We start from the raw sequence: 16,349 nt of genomic DNA, 5'->3' as shown, positions 1-16,349 counted from the left end.
TTTCAATACTGTGTGTCTGATCTATTACAGGAGAATGTCATGTGTCGCTCATGGAACCACATGGAAATAGAAAATAAGAATTGAAAACACCACACGCTAAAAGTACAGGATCACAGAGTGATTATTATTTCAGATGAAACTTAATGAAGAGATAACGTAAGAGCCAGTCAAGACCCACAGAAAATTGGGAAGTGTTAATGTAGGAATTAAATGAGTTAAAAGTCAAATATGGTTCAGGAAGATATACATGAGTCTTCATTTATAACTTGTGTTACCATAGACTGTTTATAAAAATGGACGTAGTCTGAAAAAGTGAAGCCAATGCAGAAGAGCCTTAAACCTGCATCTATCTAATGACCATTGGGGGGCGACTCCACTGGTTGCAAAAAAAGTCAAATTGTATTGAAGTCTATGGGAAAATCGCCCAACTTCTCACTTGGTTTATTACCACAGTAATTTTTTCCTAATGAGTTTATGGTCTCAATCTCTAGTTTCAAGTCTTCTTCAATACATTTGAAGACGACCATTTAGAGGAAAATAGACAATAAAGCAGGGTATGCATTAGGGCGGGGCTACCATGTGATGGACAGACTGTACCACACACAGCGACCTGCCTGACTATCAGGATAGAGGACAGAGCAGGTCAGATCCACCCCTCACTCCTCCTCAGCTCCACCTTCTCATGCAAATATGGTTTCTGGTTTCGAAAAACCAAGATGGTGACGGCCAAATAACAAACTTGAGGCTTCAGTTCACAAACCAGTGGGTGATGTCACGGTGCATTACGCACAATACAGGGCCTGTATGAGGTGCACACCACTTCCCATGCAAAAGTTGAGATCAATAAAAACAAACTTGACAGTAGAATGTGCACACCTGTTCGGAAACGCTGACCTATGCACACAAACATTTTGGGGGCCACAAATTGATGACGCAGATGAAGGTGATAAACTGAAGCCAGATTGTGGGAATTAAATGTGAGAGGCATCATTAAACATGTTTAATCATGCCTGCTGTTTTGAGTTGGGTTATTAAAATGAGTAGTCAATACATCAAGTTTCCTAACACAGGCTAACATCTAAATGCCAAACATAAGCAGCGCAGTTTACTGAACTCATGTTGCTATAAGGGCTCATTATGAAAATGAATTGGCATGTGTATATAATAAATATCCAATCATCCAATCATGTGTGACTATAACTTTGTCCTGACAAATATGGTGACACGATGGCTTGGCTCAACACAACTCTAACCAATGAAGTTTGATGAATAATTATTCTAATATAATAATTATATAAGATATAATAATTATAACCTTCAGGTGACAGTGGAAGAGGAAATACTCTGCAGTAGCATCTAGGTTTGCGTGTGCTGAGTTGTGGAGCGTGCTACCCAAAAAAGTCTGCCAGATGTGCAGTTTGGCGCAGAGGATTGTCCCTCCTCGCCTCTCTTTTAACATTGTTGAAATATCACAAAACTCTTATTTCTTTCAGTTTGTCTGCTATAATATAAATTTGATTGATGGCGTCTCTGTGTCTGTAAGACAGCATCAGTCAGTACCTGGCCACTTCCAGAGATGCCGGACCCAGAAGTGCTGTAGACAGCCGGACACTCTGCAGCTACAGCCCCCTCACCGGGACCCACCTCACCACGTACTGCTCCCATGGCCTCCTGAAGAACTAGAGGACACAACCACACATTAGCCCACGATGTTCTGTCACCTGTCTGTCTAATTGTCTACACAGCCATTTAATAAAAGATAATACAATGATTTACTAAGTTAATCTGTGGCCACAACCACATCTGTGTCTACAGTGCCAGACACTTACATTTTATTTTTTGCCTTCACATTTACAGCTGACCCAGGGGTTTTTTTTGTTTGTTTGTTTTTTGTTTTTTTTTTTGCTTTTACCTAACTGGATTGACAAAATTGGATTTTACCTGATTGTAACAAGAAGTTTGGCCACTTAAACCCAACCTAAATTGTATTACATGGATTTAACCTATAGTTTTAACTGAGCACAAAATTGTTGGTCCAAATGATGTCACACAGTTGTGTTATAGCAGAGGGCTGAGACCTGTCTCCACTTGGAAATGTTTGTACAGTTAACACATTTAAAAGCTTAAAATGACAAACTTTTTTTTTTTTTGACTGTACACCCTTCTTCTTCACTTCTTCTTCCGGCTCTCAACGAAGGCGGACGCATCTTCCCCCTCTCTCCTCTCCCTTTTTTTCCCTGCTTTGCATCTCACGTCTCGTCCTGTCTTGTCTAAACCTTGGAAGCCTCTCTCTGCACTGCTCTCTAAATCTAAAATCATGGAATTGGTCAACTGGTCTCTCAACGCAATTGACAGGATCTTCTCGACGAGAAGCCCGGGTTCGGGGGAACCTGTCTGCCCTGGCGGAACGTACGCCGCTGGCTACATGAGGGACTCCTGGGAGCAGTGGAGGGTCGTGTGCCTGGCGAGTCTTTCCGTTGAGGACATCGAAGATCTCTATATATTCGGAACTGTGATATCAGGCTTTCTGCTGATTGGATTAGGCATTGCCCTGGTGTATCTGAAAATTCGGAAGACGGTGACAGCAGTCCAAATCCCCACGCTGCCCGACATAATTGATGGAGTGAGTAAAGCTGTAAGCACTCAGACTGTGATTGTGAACCGCAACCTGGGAACCACCTTGGAAGGAGCTGTCAACACCCTGTCTGTGGCAATAGACAGAGCTGTTAACGCTCAGACTGTGGTCATAAATCGCAGTATGGGTCACATCTTGGAGAAGCTTGCAGCTTTGGAAAGGAGAATGGATGGAGATGACCAGAATGGACTAACAGAGTAAGCCGTGTCTATTGAAATACGACTGCTCGCCCTAACCCAAACAATCATAATCTAATCTGCGTTCCGGCCCCCGCAGCACCAGCCTTGGCCAAAGCCGGTGCTGGAACAACTCCCCCACGAGATCGCTGCAGTGAGACGCTTCTACACCCCCCCTCCCTCCTTTCCTCCACGGACACCTGTTGATTGTTGACTCCGTCCGGGACCCGATCAAGGATGTCTCCATGGCAACTTGCTGTGTTATCGCGATGACACCCTGCGAACTGAGGCACTGATTGTGAACTAGACGAAGCGACTCTCCAGGCCTATGCACACACGCACATTCACGGACACTTCTCACATGTACATATGCAACACACACCCCAACCCCCAACCCCATCCCACGCCTTCGCCGCTTCTTCCCATCCAGTGCAGCGGGCGGGGTCCGATGGCGGCGCCTCAATGGCAGCGGCTAAGGCTGGCTGCCTGTCTGTACTGGAACCACCTCCTCCCCCCCTCCCCCCTCCCCTGGAGCAAGTTGTTTGCGTCGATATGTTGTAAAATGTGCTTATATATGCTTATGTTGCCGAGGTTTTTTTAATCAAATCCACACTGTACCCCCCCGGAGTATAGTTTGGGTTTATTTCTTTTTTTTTCTCCTCTCCTCTCCACATGTTTCTCCCCCTTCCCCCCCCCCCCCCTTTTTGCTACAGTCATCCTGTTATGTTATGTGTTGACGGGGTGATTGTTGTAATTTCGCTGCAATTGTACTTGTACTGTTACAGTGACAATAAAGCCAATCCAATCCAATCCAATCCAATCCCTTACTGTAGTTTTTATTAATGCCTGCTGTAGTGTTTAAAATGGGATACATACAATATGCCATGTTATATGTAGCCTGTGTATATGAGTGGTGTGAATGCTTATGTGTCTTTTTATGGGCCTCTCTACACACTTGGTCCCAGCTGGAGACGGTTACACTGCAATTAAACACAGGATTACATCTTTGTGATGTGTATGTGTGTGTGAGTGTGAGTGTGTGTGTGTGTGTGTGTGTGTGTGTGTGTGTGTGTGTGTGTGGGATGGAGAGGTGGAGTGTGAGTGTATGTGTGACTTCTTTGTCACTCCAGAGCTAATAAGCAACAAATACACAAAGGCGATAAATTAATGGTGTGGATAATTAACCAGGACTGTGGCTTGAAATGCACGGCAGAGCAGCAGCCACCATGAGGGAGCTCACAGTTGTATTGTGTGTGTGTTTGTGTCCGTGCGTGCTGTCACTTCAGTGAGTGTGTATATGGTATTTGGTTGGGTGTGATTATGCTAAGAAAATCCATCAGGCAGACCAAACACCTACACATACCATAAGGAGGCTGCTGTAATGCTAACTTGTCAACTAACTCAGCATAAGGTAAATTTCACCATTACCTGCAGTAGCAGCTGTGATTTTCCAAACATTACTGCTTGTGAATTACAACCTCTCACAATCTTTGCCCTGAAGTTCCTGATGAGAAAGCAGAAATAGATTCTCTGGCCACTGAACAAAATCATGATGAATTAAAAACTTGGAGATTTTGGTGACTATTTGAGTTGCACAGTTGCAGTCTTTTGCATCAGCTGTCACAAAGACAAATTGCCTCCTGCTGCCACATCATCAAGTTGCAGAGTAGTATTGTTTCCTAAGTATTGTTTCCCAAAGTGACACTCATCAGACGGCAAATTCAAGCCAGTCGTTCAATCAGTCAGCAGCCGTCTTTGCTCATAATGACTAATATTAATACGTAATTGTAACTTCTGTGGTTTTATTCTCCTGATCATCATCAGACTTAATTTGGGATTTTATTTTACCCGAACCAATCAGGAGAAGTTGACATGTGCCCTGCTGATGTAATTTTTAGCTAATGCAGACTCTGCAGTAGTGGTTGCAGTCAAGTTTATCATGACTAAGAAATATGTTGATAGAAGAGTTGTTGTGTCTGTGAGGTTGTTTACTACAACCTGTATCCTTCATGGATCTGAACATTTTAATGCTGATTTTGTTTCTTTTTCTATTATTTTTAAGTTTTTCATGTCCTTCTCCCTCCTTCTTCCAAACCCATCCCAGCTCCTGGGCGAGTGGCGCTCAAACAGTTATCCACATTCAATACAAGAAAAAAACAAAAAGCAATAAATAAATAAAAAACTAAAGAATAATAAAAGAAAGAAAAAAGCCCAAACATTTGAACATGCATACATACACACCAACATGCATTATATCCAGCAATGCACAACTGTTCATACCAGCAGCTCTGTTGAACATTAATTCTATACGCAAGAGCCACATTTTAAAATAGTTGTTTTACACTGAATGTTACAATTAATTCTGTCAAAAGAGATGCAACTTCATTTCATTTAGCTAGTGTATTGTAAGGAGTGTATTCAGATCACCAATTAAATGTTCTACATTTCCTTGCAGCAAAAAAAGCTGTCTTATTTTCTGACTTTATGTCATTAAAAGTTACTGTGATGAGGAAAAACAGCCAACTTACCAACTTACAGTGAACCTACATTTCTTCACCAAACAAGTGGTTATCCAGAACTGTAGTATCTTAAAGGTCCCATATTGTATAGAGGTAGATGTCCATGTGTTTTTGATTATAAAGCAGGTCTAGGTTCTATGTTAATACTGTGAAAATATCTCAGTCCACAGAGAAATGCACACAGACTGTATTAGAAACTGAGCCTTAAAACCAGCTGTCAGGACTTCTGGAACTTTGTGATGTCACAACAAAGCAGTCACCGCCCTCAGCTGTGCCCCATCTGGACCCACCGTCCAACCTTGCAAGATTAGGTTTCTCTGAGTGTTTACCTGAAATCTGCTACATTTTCATTAGATCATTCAAAAATTTGTCAGCCAATCAGAGGAGAGGCTCAGAACCTCTGAGAAGCCTTAGAGAAAAACTACAAAACTACACTGAGATGGGTTTTGGTACTGAAAAAACAACTACTACTTAAAACCACATATTCATCTTCTTATATCAAAACTTCAAATAAACATTGAAAAAGTGTAAAACATGGGATAGAGTTGCTGCACATCTATAGTTACATCATATGCTGTATCTGTGGGAACAAGGAGGTAATTCAAAGTGAGTCCAATTCCTGTTTCAACCAAGACTCCTCTCTCTCTCTGTGCTGTAGCTCCCTCCTACTGACAAATCCCATACAGTACTGTGGTTTACAATCATGCCATGCAAACTGCTCTTGTCCAGAGTTCAGCAACATAGGTTTTCATTAATATAAACCTGTTACCTAAGCTTTGATTTTTCTGATTGAACATCAGTGGGAAAGTATTTGCAGTCAAGAGCATCGGTAGAAAAGAAGCTGAATCAAAGAAATACAAGAGTGCAGCAGTGCACAGGTGAACAAATGTAATGTGCATACATTACAATAGCCCGGTAGTAGATCTGAAAAGCATTTGACAGGCTTCAAGAAATCGCCTTTCAGACCAGTTCGCTGAGATGGATTCACTGCCAACTCAAAGTATCCAGCAACGATTGAAAAGGTCACTCATGTCTCCGCTGCGCCCCTCAACGTCCCGTACACCTTAGCCTCTAATCTGAATAGTGTGTGTGTGTGGTGTGTGTAATCTGAATAGTAATAAGGCTGGCTGATAGATTGATGCATAACAGCAAGGAGCATGCAGAGCAGCTGGGCTATTTTGGTGTCAACTCCCTTTATTTTCCAGTCCGCCCTGTTTCATTCAGCCACTTCAGATGTTGCAGTTCTGACACAGGACTTTGAGGCTGGGAAATGACTTTAATCAAAGTTGGTTTCTGTGCTTTCAGCGCGCACACCGTTCAGGTTTGATGTTTGATTTCATATGTCTACATGTTTAATATTAAAACGTATGGTTTTATTTTACATCCCTGCTCTGTGTTCTGCTCAATCTAATCAAAAAGACGGCATTGGATCAACAAAGTGCTTTAACCATTCACAGTTGGCTTATCATCAGAGAACCAGTTCACCCATATTATTTTCTCACTTACTTCCACTGGTTTGTAGCCAAGCAGATGGGTTTTTAAAACATATTTGACATTTTCCCACCCAAGATAGAATAAAAGTGAATAAAATATTGTATGTAGAGTTTGCACCACTGCATTTTCAAAAAGAAAGTAAAGACCTATCTTTTTTATCTGTTTTCTTAATTTAGAGTAATAATTCATGCTTGAGTTTTTAACTACTTATCATTGGGTTTTTTTGGGTTATTTTTTTATTTTATTGACTTTTGCTCATCATTTTACTGTTTCATTGTAGTAAATTTTTAATCTGCACATCTGTTTATTTTGTGTGTGTTGTTTTCATCCTGCTTCGTGACGCTCTTGGGTTACATGTTTGTATGGTATATGAATGATGCTATATGAATAAGTTGAGTTGAGTTCAATTGTTTTCCTCAGAACTACTTTCCCTCAAAGAAATAGTCAGTTTAAATTTAATTTAAATTCCATTCACCTTCATTATATTAGGGCAGTGGCAGACATCTAAAAACCTGGGAAAATTACCTCACTGTTCAAATACAAGGGGCAGTTTCAGTGTGGACATGTTGCCTCAGATGCTTTATCAGACGACAACATCCTGCACTGCAGTTTATAATACACTGAGAAGGAAATAAACAACTCTAGTCAGTCCAGGGGATTGTTGTGTCCCTGTAAATAATATTAAAAAGACAAGATCTAAACCTCCTCTATTTGAAATGTGCCCTGAGATAATGTCTTTTGTGTATTGGCGCTGCACAAATAGATTGACTCTAGTAAGTAGGACCTTTTTTTTCTAGACTGTGTCCCAATTCTGGGGTGGCATCATTCGGAGGCTGCATTTGAAGATTGACTGCGTCACAGCTGTGTGACTAGGCTGTCCTATTTCGAAGATTCTTACAAATTTGGCAGAGAAATGCAAACTTCTTCTTCTGGTCCATGAAAGCTCCAACAGGTGTACCCTTCATGGCCCAACCTATCCCAAGATTCATTGCGTGCTGGAAAAGAAAATAATACGGCAGCAAAAACACCAACAGAAAGCCCTAGGATTACTTTTTTAAATGTAAGTATTGGGTTGCTCGGTGGTGGTACAACTGTTAAAAAAAAACAAAAAAACAAGGGCCTTAAAACCTGTAGTATTTGTAAAAAAAAAAAAAAAAAAAAAGAGTTACATATTAACAAGGTTGCTTGGCGATGCTTGGTGACGCAATGGTAAGGGCGGGTGCAGCTGGTGACGCACAGCGAAAATCCTCCTAAGGCAAGATTGTCTCATTTCAGTTCGGCTTTCCTCCAAAGGATTGGGACACAGCAACAAATTATCAGGATAAATAAGAGCAATTAATGGAATAAAAAACTGTGGTCTGACGTTCCAGGAGCGACTGTACCATCATTGTTTCCTCTCCTTCCCCCTCATGGTCACCACTCTCTAGTCTGCATTATCTGTGGCCTCTGGCGCAATTACCAGGACTTTGAGGGAGAGCAGTGAGGACTGGACTGTCCTTTAATAATTACCAGCCGCTGTGAATATTAAAATAATATTAAAATGTCTGCCTCCATCTGCGGTCCCGTCCTGATTGCTATCTTAACCTCTGACTGTGGGGGAAGGCGCAGCAGTCCAGTCTGCTCAGAAACAGCAACAAGACGGAGAGGAAGCGAGCTCTAATTCTTCTGCCTGTGATTTCTGGATAATAGGGAGGATGGATAATGTATGCGTGGCAGATATTACTGTCTGGGCTTGCAAAGTGTGGCCACACAATTCCACAACCACACGCACACACAACAGTGGAGACACACTCACACATACACATATTAATCTCTGAGACTGAACAGTTAGAGATAGAAGGCAGCAATACATTATATTTATCTGTGATGATTATAACCATAATGATTATATTTGAATCATCATGGATATCTCTCTCTCTCTCTCTCACACACACACACACACACAGTTCTAATCTGCTCTGATAGAAATACAGATGTGTCAAAGCCATGAAGGCAACTCTTAAATCAAGTTGGGGAGATGGATGGATGGATAGGATGGATGGATAGAAGGAAGGAAAGGATGGAAGGATGTACAGTAGAGGAACAAACGGAAAGAAGGAGAGGAAGTCTAGAGCAAGTTCTACACTGTTTAGTGTAACACAAAAAAGAGGAAAACTTAATTAACAACCTTTCCTCTTCTCACATGACATATTGTTTTACTCGCACGTGACTCACACTCTAACTTCACACTGATATTAAAAGTAACCCTGGAATCCACACACTCACATACACAATTACACAAACACACACACACACCTACTTACTGCAGTCACAGTAACCCAGCTCCCCACCGACAGGATTCATCTCAGCAGGTGATGAAGATGTGACGACTAGTTCACATCCACAGTCCTCCACTGGACGTGAGAACAGCAGGACATTGATCAAAGCTAATACACGGGCCATTCACACACATACACACACAACAATGTGCTTAACCGGTGAAACGTAATATTACACATATCTCATACCAAGGGGAAAAAGGCTGTAATTTGTGGCTGTGCTAATAAATCACACAAATATTATGAGAGCAGGGATCGAGACAGAGGAGAGGAGAGAGACTTTTTAATTATGACTTAAACATCAAACTCAAAACACGTCCCAGGGGATTCTGCATAATGATTTCAACCCCCCCCCAAGCTTTTTTTCCTTTTTTTGTCTGAGGGATGTTGATTTATTTATTATTATTATTATTATTATTTGCACTATTAAATGAATGAAAAAGACAAAGATGCTGGTAAACGGTGGAGGAGATAAGCAACCTGAGAAACCTGCAGTTAACGCCACATCCTGATACAGCACTTTATTATTATACCTTTTATATGCTTCATATAAGTTATACAAAGTCCTTGGATTATCTCAAACCTTCATGTTTATTAGTAGTTTTTGTATCCATAAAGCTATGTGAGTTGTTATTGTGGTTCCTCACAACTGATGATGCTACTTTATTATGTGAGCTCACAAAAGGAGTCGCATTAGCATAAAGATGAACATAATGGTAAAGATAAAGACAAAAATAATGATAAATATTCAGCAAAGTGATTCGTCATTTACATGCATATTCACATAAACCTGTGCTTATTACTGAAATAAGTTACTCATCTCCATAAATAAATTCAATAGTAAGACTTTCATGATGGTGAGGGAAGTTATTTCACATTGGTGAAATTACTAGTATCTCAATAAAAATACTTGTTTACAGTACAGATGAAATCTTATCAGCAAAATGCAGTTAAAATGTACATTACACGTATATATGTATGAATATGTACAGGTAAGCAGCATTAAATAGGTGTGGAAGGTGGAGATAGTTTTAACTATGTAATACACTGTTGGTTTAATCTATAACAATGCATAATATTCTATAAGCAGAACAGATGAATTGTGTGTAAAATCTTAATCTACAAAGCAACTAGTGACTATAACTGTTAAAGAAATGCAGTGGAGTAAAAAGTACAATAGCTTCTTAGAAATTCAGTAGAGGAGAAGCAGTTAAAATAGCATATAATCAATTTTTTCAAATGTGAGTTCAGTATTAAGGTAAATGCACTCAGTTACTTTACCCAAATATAGTGCTCTGTACTGTAGAGTTTTGCTCATGTTAATTTGGTTTACAGACACAAATAATGTCTTACTAAGTCATTTTACCTTAGGCTGAAAGAGATGTAAAAATCTAAATATTTCTCGAAATAATTGTCACATCCTGATAAGATATTCATTTGATCAAACCTCTGGTCAAACATTCACTTTAATGAGACTTCCATCTATATACCACAGCATAATTCACCATTTTTTTGCATTCGGTTTTAAAAGTCTTCCCAAAATCAACTACGTAGTCTGCCCAGTTTCTTAAGCCTCTGTTTGCTTTGCTGTTATATACAGTATTTGCATTACCTGTAAAATAATGTTGGCTTAATGGATAACTCATAATTTTGCCGTGGATCAGATAATCATTTTAGGAAATATATTATAACTAATACTTTAAAAACTTCTAATATTATACCCGGAAAATGCCAGAAAGTAGCTCATAATAGAAAAACACAAAGACATCTACATTTACACTCACATGAACCACACCAGAGTTCCCTCTTTTTCTTTCTTTACCCCTCATTCTCTTCTACACTTCACCCCTCTGTTCTCCCTCCCTCCTCTGCCACCGTCCCCTTTTGTTCTGCATGCTCCTATTTATCACGGTGTGAAGGTTGAAAGAGATATTATTATGGGGTGTCGGGCTGGAGAGAGGAGACAGGGGTAGCCACACGGATCGCGTGGAGAGAACGCAGGGCTAATGACGGGAGGACAGGCTTGGTCAGTGGCCTGTGGTACCTGCTGGATGTGATAGATGGAGAGCGGAGAGAGGGGAGGAGGGAGGGAGGGGAAGGGGAGGAGGGCAGGGAGAACTTCCCCTGGATTTTATTTTATTGTTTCTGGGAAATGACTTTATAACATTTCTACCATGTAAGTAATGGTAGGAGAAAAGAAAGAGCACTATTTACATGTTGGCTGTACCTACAAGTAACATATTTTGTTGTTGCTGTAGCGCATCCATAGGCATGATAACTTCTATGAGCCTACAACGAGGGGAGGGCAGCACAATGTTGTATTGAAATGTTTGTAGTTGTGGGCTCAAATCAGAGACAAAACATTTCTTCAGCTTTCCATCTGCTGCTGCGCTGCGTTTCCAGTTACTCAGGCTCTGCTGCTCCTTATAGTCACTTTTCACTTGAAGATTGTTGTCATACAACCTACCAGCTAAAAATCACTTTGTGTCCTTCACCCAGAAATACTTTTAATGTGATTTTGATTAATGTCTTAAGTGTTTGTGCCTTTATTCTTAAGTGGAGAGTGGAGATAGTGAGAGAGGGAACGACATGAACAAAGGTCCTAACAGTTTACCATTGGTCTCTTAGTCTCCTGGCCACCAGCTTCAAAGTGAATAAAAGATGTGAATCAACTTACGCTTTTACAGTGATATGTAATAGTATTAAAATAAGAGATGATAATGATTTAAACAAGGTGCTTCCTGGATCAGCACTGTGTCTGAAACCCCTCGCTCCACACCTTTCTAATGTCAGAATTGGGAGGGATGTGTTCCACAATTGGAGCTTTTTGAAACCACAGACTGTATATAAAGATGGATGTTGCCTGGCATCACCCATAGTTTTTCCCAAGCTTAGAATAGACTGCTCTGCTGTCGCCATCTTGGCAGTGCCTGACTGCACCCAACTCCCAGCTAATCCAAAAATGGGCAAAGAGGTGCAGTGTGTGTTGAGCCGAAACTTCGGTGCATGCCAGTTTAATCTGTGGCAAGCATACGGGTCTGTTAGCATCGTTAGCACATGGGCACCTTGCTGAAAGGTTAACCCAAGGCTAATTCATTTGCTGGCTATTTAGCTAGTTAACGAGCTAAGCTAACAACACTGATATTTCCATGAAAAATCCTCTCTCTCAAGCTCTCTGTCTTCATTGTTCACTCAACTACTTCTGTTTCTTTTCGTGCAATCAGGTGAAAGACCATAATTTCTACAAAGCAGAGACTATAAGAAAATGTGTACTGTTATCTCCATTTGTACAATTCATTGCATCAAGACAACAAAGACAAAAAAAAGACAGAGTCATTAGAAACAGAGTGTGATCGATACAATAGGCTGCAGCTAGTGCAAGGTACAGACACCTGCCTTTAGACACTGGCTTGTTTTTCTGTACTTGGCCCTCAATTATTTGTGTAATTTGGTTAAAAATACATTGATATAAAAATGTACGCAAAACAGTATATGAACAGTTTTGATACAGGAGCTCGAGACCAGAACAGGACCCATCTAAAGCCTTATGATGTTAGTTGATGCCTTAATGATCATATTCCTTAAAGGCGCTATATGTAAGTTTTGCTATTGCTACATAGCCAACATTAGCATTAACAACTGTTTACTTCCCAGTCTAGAAGAAATATTGCAAATTCAGCTTATAACTTTATCCCTTTACTCACCAAGAGCTGTCTCCAGTGGTGGAAGGCGACTCTTATTTTCCATCTATTTCTATCACTTCTTTTCTTGTACTGAAGCTAGCATGCTAACCAGCTTGCTCCAACCTGGTTGGACTGTCTTGTCACTTTCTGATCATTAGTCACTGTAGCGTCCAGTCTGTCCTGAAGCAGTAGCACTGCTCAGAGGACATATTATGACCTCTTGTATTATAAACACAACGGCGGCTGAAGCTTTTGGTAAGACTGGCAAGTAAACAGCTGTTAATGCTAACGTTGGCTAGCAAAACTGACAGCAAGACAAATAGCTCCATTAACAAAATTACAACTGCAGAAAGGTTAAAAAAAAAAACACACTAAACAACCTTAAACTGAACCTTAAACTTTCTGAAAAGGCCAGCTCCTCCTAACCTTCCAGCTCTGCTGCCTGGTAGTGATATCAATAGCCATATCATTCATAATGATAATTTTATTGTTCTTGTTTCCCTCATGCACTTTGGGTAAACACTTAAATTGGTGTAATTTCCATTTTCTGTACAATACTATATGTACAAAATGTCTCCAGTGTTAATATTTGACCATTCTGCTGTTGCTATAAATGACCCAAAAGTAATGAAATCAATGTTTTCCCTATCTGCTTGGTATGGCCATTCGTTTGGTGCAATTACATTCTTTCTGCATAATACTGTATTTACATAATGCTTCTAATGATAATATTAGGCCACTTTTGCTTGTGCTTTTGTCATTAGCACCAAAAGAGCCGGAAAAGATAAATAAATTGCAATAATTATCCATGATGAGTAATAATCATAAATATTTGATCAAAATAAAATCTTGTGCTTCTTCTCAGGAATGACAGTGGATGGTTTAATTGTTCACAAAAGCAGCATTTATATTTGTTTGTGTTATGAAAAATTAAACAAGGCAAAATTCATTAACTTTGCCATTCATTTAATCTCACCTTCTATACTTTGTAAATAAAAAAATACATTACCTCTCCCTCTACTCACACACACAAGTGCAGCCTTGTCTAGAAACAATCTAACAAAGAAGGCAGATGAATATAAAGGCTGGATATCAGACTATTCATCACGAGATGATTACGGGCTGACAGCAGTAATTGAAAAACACTTATTGGAGTGGTTGGGGAGGAGGGCTGGTTCAGTCCCATCAGACAAAATAACCCTCCGAGGGTAAGAGCAGTCTAAAGGTGATGATAAATGGACATATTTTCGAAGGCAAGCTTCAGGTTTGTCTGTTTATTTTCTTCCTCTTCTCAGAAACATATCATCTTGATGACAAATAAACCTTCCCTTTCAGATATTTACAAAAGTGTATTTTACAAAAAGTGTGTGTCTTAACGAGCAATTTCAAGTCATGTAGGGTAAAGCATTCTTTTCTATAAGAAGAATTCCCATTTTGTGCATATCCAAATTCAATTCAATAAAAATTACTTGTCATAAATATTAAAGATCAGATCATACAGAATTCCCACTTGACTTTTTTTCTGTGTCTTGAAATAGGTCAGAATATAGCAGTTCATGATATCCATCTTTTTTCTCAATATCCTAATAGTGTCAAGGAAATGAAAAAAACTGAGCTAAAAGGAACATGTTGAAAGACTAAAACGACACCATGGACAACAGTTACAGTAAACTGTATGTTAAATGGACAATGCTAATGTTAGAGCTGCAACGCTAAACAACACATCCATTTATGCAACAAAACATTGTCAAAAACATGTGTCTTGCCAATGTGTGCTGCATACACACAACATTTTGAAATGATGTTAGATGGAGGGACAAAGGCAACAAGGGCTTACTCTTGCCACACCGCACTAATTTACTGTTTGCTCATTCTGTCGGCCATTTTTAAAGCAGTAATGTTGGTCTTTTGGTCGGTTCATCCCTTTGGTCCAGAGTGAAATATCTCAACAACTACTGGATGGATTGCCGTAAATCTTGTACAGACGTTCATGGGCCCCAGAGGTTGAATCCTACTGATTTTGATGACCATTACTTTAACTCAAACTCAAAGAAATCCCTGCAAAACTAATGACAATTCCATCAAATTTAACTGTGTATAGTGTTAATAAACAAATGTTATCTTGCTAACATGCTACACTAAGATGGTTAACATGGGAAAATCATAAATTCCCTTTTTTAAGGGCACTGATGCCCCAAAATGAAAAAAAGAAGGTGCACATGTTTTTTTTTAAACATCTCGTTTCAAACATTAAAACAAATTATGGATGATCCAGGAGCTAACTGACATAGCTAGCAGATTAGTAAAGAGTTTTGAAACATTGGATGTACTTCACATTGATGCGTCTAAAGAATCTAATTTTCATGCTTACACTGTGGCGAACATTGTATTGTATTGAACAATGGTATCTTACCATTGCCACTGTGAGCATGTTAGCCTACTAACACTGCTATGCTTCAAGCATTTAGCTTTTGTGACTATGTTAAACATCTTGATGATTTAGCTAATAGCACTGGTGTGGCTATACAGTTTCACAGAGCCACTACTCTGACTGTAGAGTCCAACTGATGCTCTTGGCTCTGTTATCATGGCAGAAATTGCAGGATCAAATGCAGGCTTTTGATCTTGGATTAAACCATGGTAATCTTTCACTTTTTCATTTATAATACAATTTACTGAGAAAAATGTTGCTTTCTACGCAGAATAAGTGTGTGGCTGCTTTTCTGAAACATTGGTAGGCTCCTTCTCTCTCTGCCTCTTTCCTTTTTTTGCGGCCCCTGTAATATTTCACACCCTCCTCTCCTTACAGTAAACGTCATGCTTGGCTCCTGTGCCAACATATCTATCAGGATGCTGTTACTTAAGAAGCCATCCATCTCTCTGAGCCAGCTCTCCCTGATATTCAGCATGGCCAATATTTAACACTGCTTTTTAACCAACTAAGACATCATCATTACTTTGAGGGATAGGGTCTCTCGGAGAGGAGTTGTCCCCCTATTTCATCCTTCCTTCATTCATTCTTTCGTCCTCTCCCAAACTCTCTCATCCCTTGTCCCTCGCTCTGTCATTCTCGTCTCTTTTATCTCTCTTGAGAGGGTTCGATCACTTAATGTCTTGTCCTCTGCAGTGTCTTATCCTGTGTAATGAGGGTCTTGTACCATTACGTGCCTACAGTGTCCTGTCCTGTCCATTTCTGTGTCTTGTTCCATGTAATGTGTGCCCTTCATCATTAGGCTGCTATTGTCTTGTCATGCTACATCTTGTACATCTCTGCACTTATCACAGAAGAACTTATTGGATAGTCACCATTACACACACTTGATAGTGAGTATTTAAGGTAGTTAGCCCACAGCTAACTTTTACATGTAGCCTGACAGAAAACAGGTCAAATGGTTACATTTCTTGTCTTCTGCTCTCTGTTAATTATTCAATTTAGCAGAATAAATTTAATCTGAGAATAACCAAATATAAATTAATATGATTTTGAATTGATTTCGTACTAGGGACAATGTGTGGGGGCATAT

The 16,349-nt window shown here is 39.8% G+C and overlaps 1 protein-coding gene across 6 annotated transcripts in view; it reads right to left on the bottom strand.

Annotated features, from left to right (window-relative positions):
• Positions 1 to 16,349, bottom strand: part of rnf220a (ring finger protein 220a) — a 310,863-nt gene that overhangs the window by 210,160 nt on the left and 84,354 nt on the right. For all 6 annotated transcript variants that reach the window (XR_011692828.1, XM_071490481.1, XM_071490478.1 and 3 more), the window contains one exon: positions 1,561 to 1,679. The gene's annotated coding sequence lies outside the window, so the exon portion shown is untranslated. The remainder of the gene's footprint in view (positions 1 to 1,560; positions 1,680 to 16,349) is intronic.

Source organism: Trachinotus anak, unplaced genomic scaffold (genome assembly GCF_046630095.1).
Source record: "Trachinotus anak isolate AG129_WGS33_773 ecotype Australia unplaced genomic scaffold, CSIRO_AGI_Tana_v1 ptg000012l, whole genome shotgun sequence".
Classification (NCBI taxonomy): domain Eukaryota; kingdom Metazoa; phylum Chordata; class Actinopteri; order Carangiformes; family Carangidae; genus Trachinotus; species Trachinotus anak.
The sequence above is the reverse complement of the archived record's forward strand: the minus strand, read 5'-3'. Positions and strand labels throughout refer to the sequence as shown.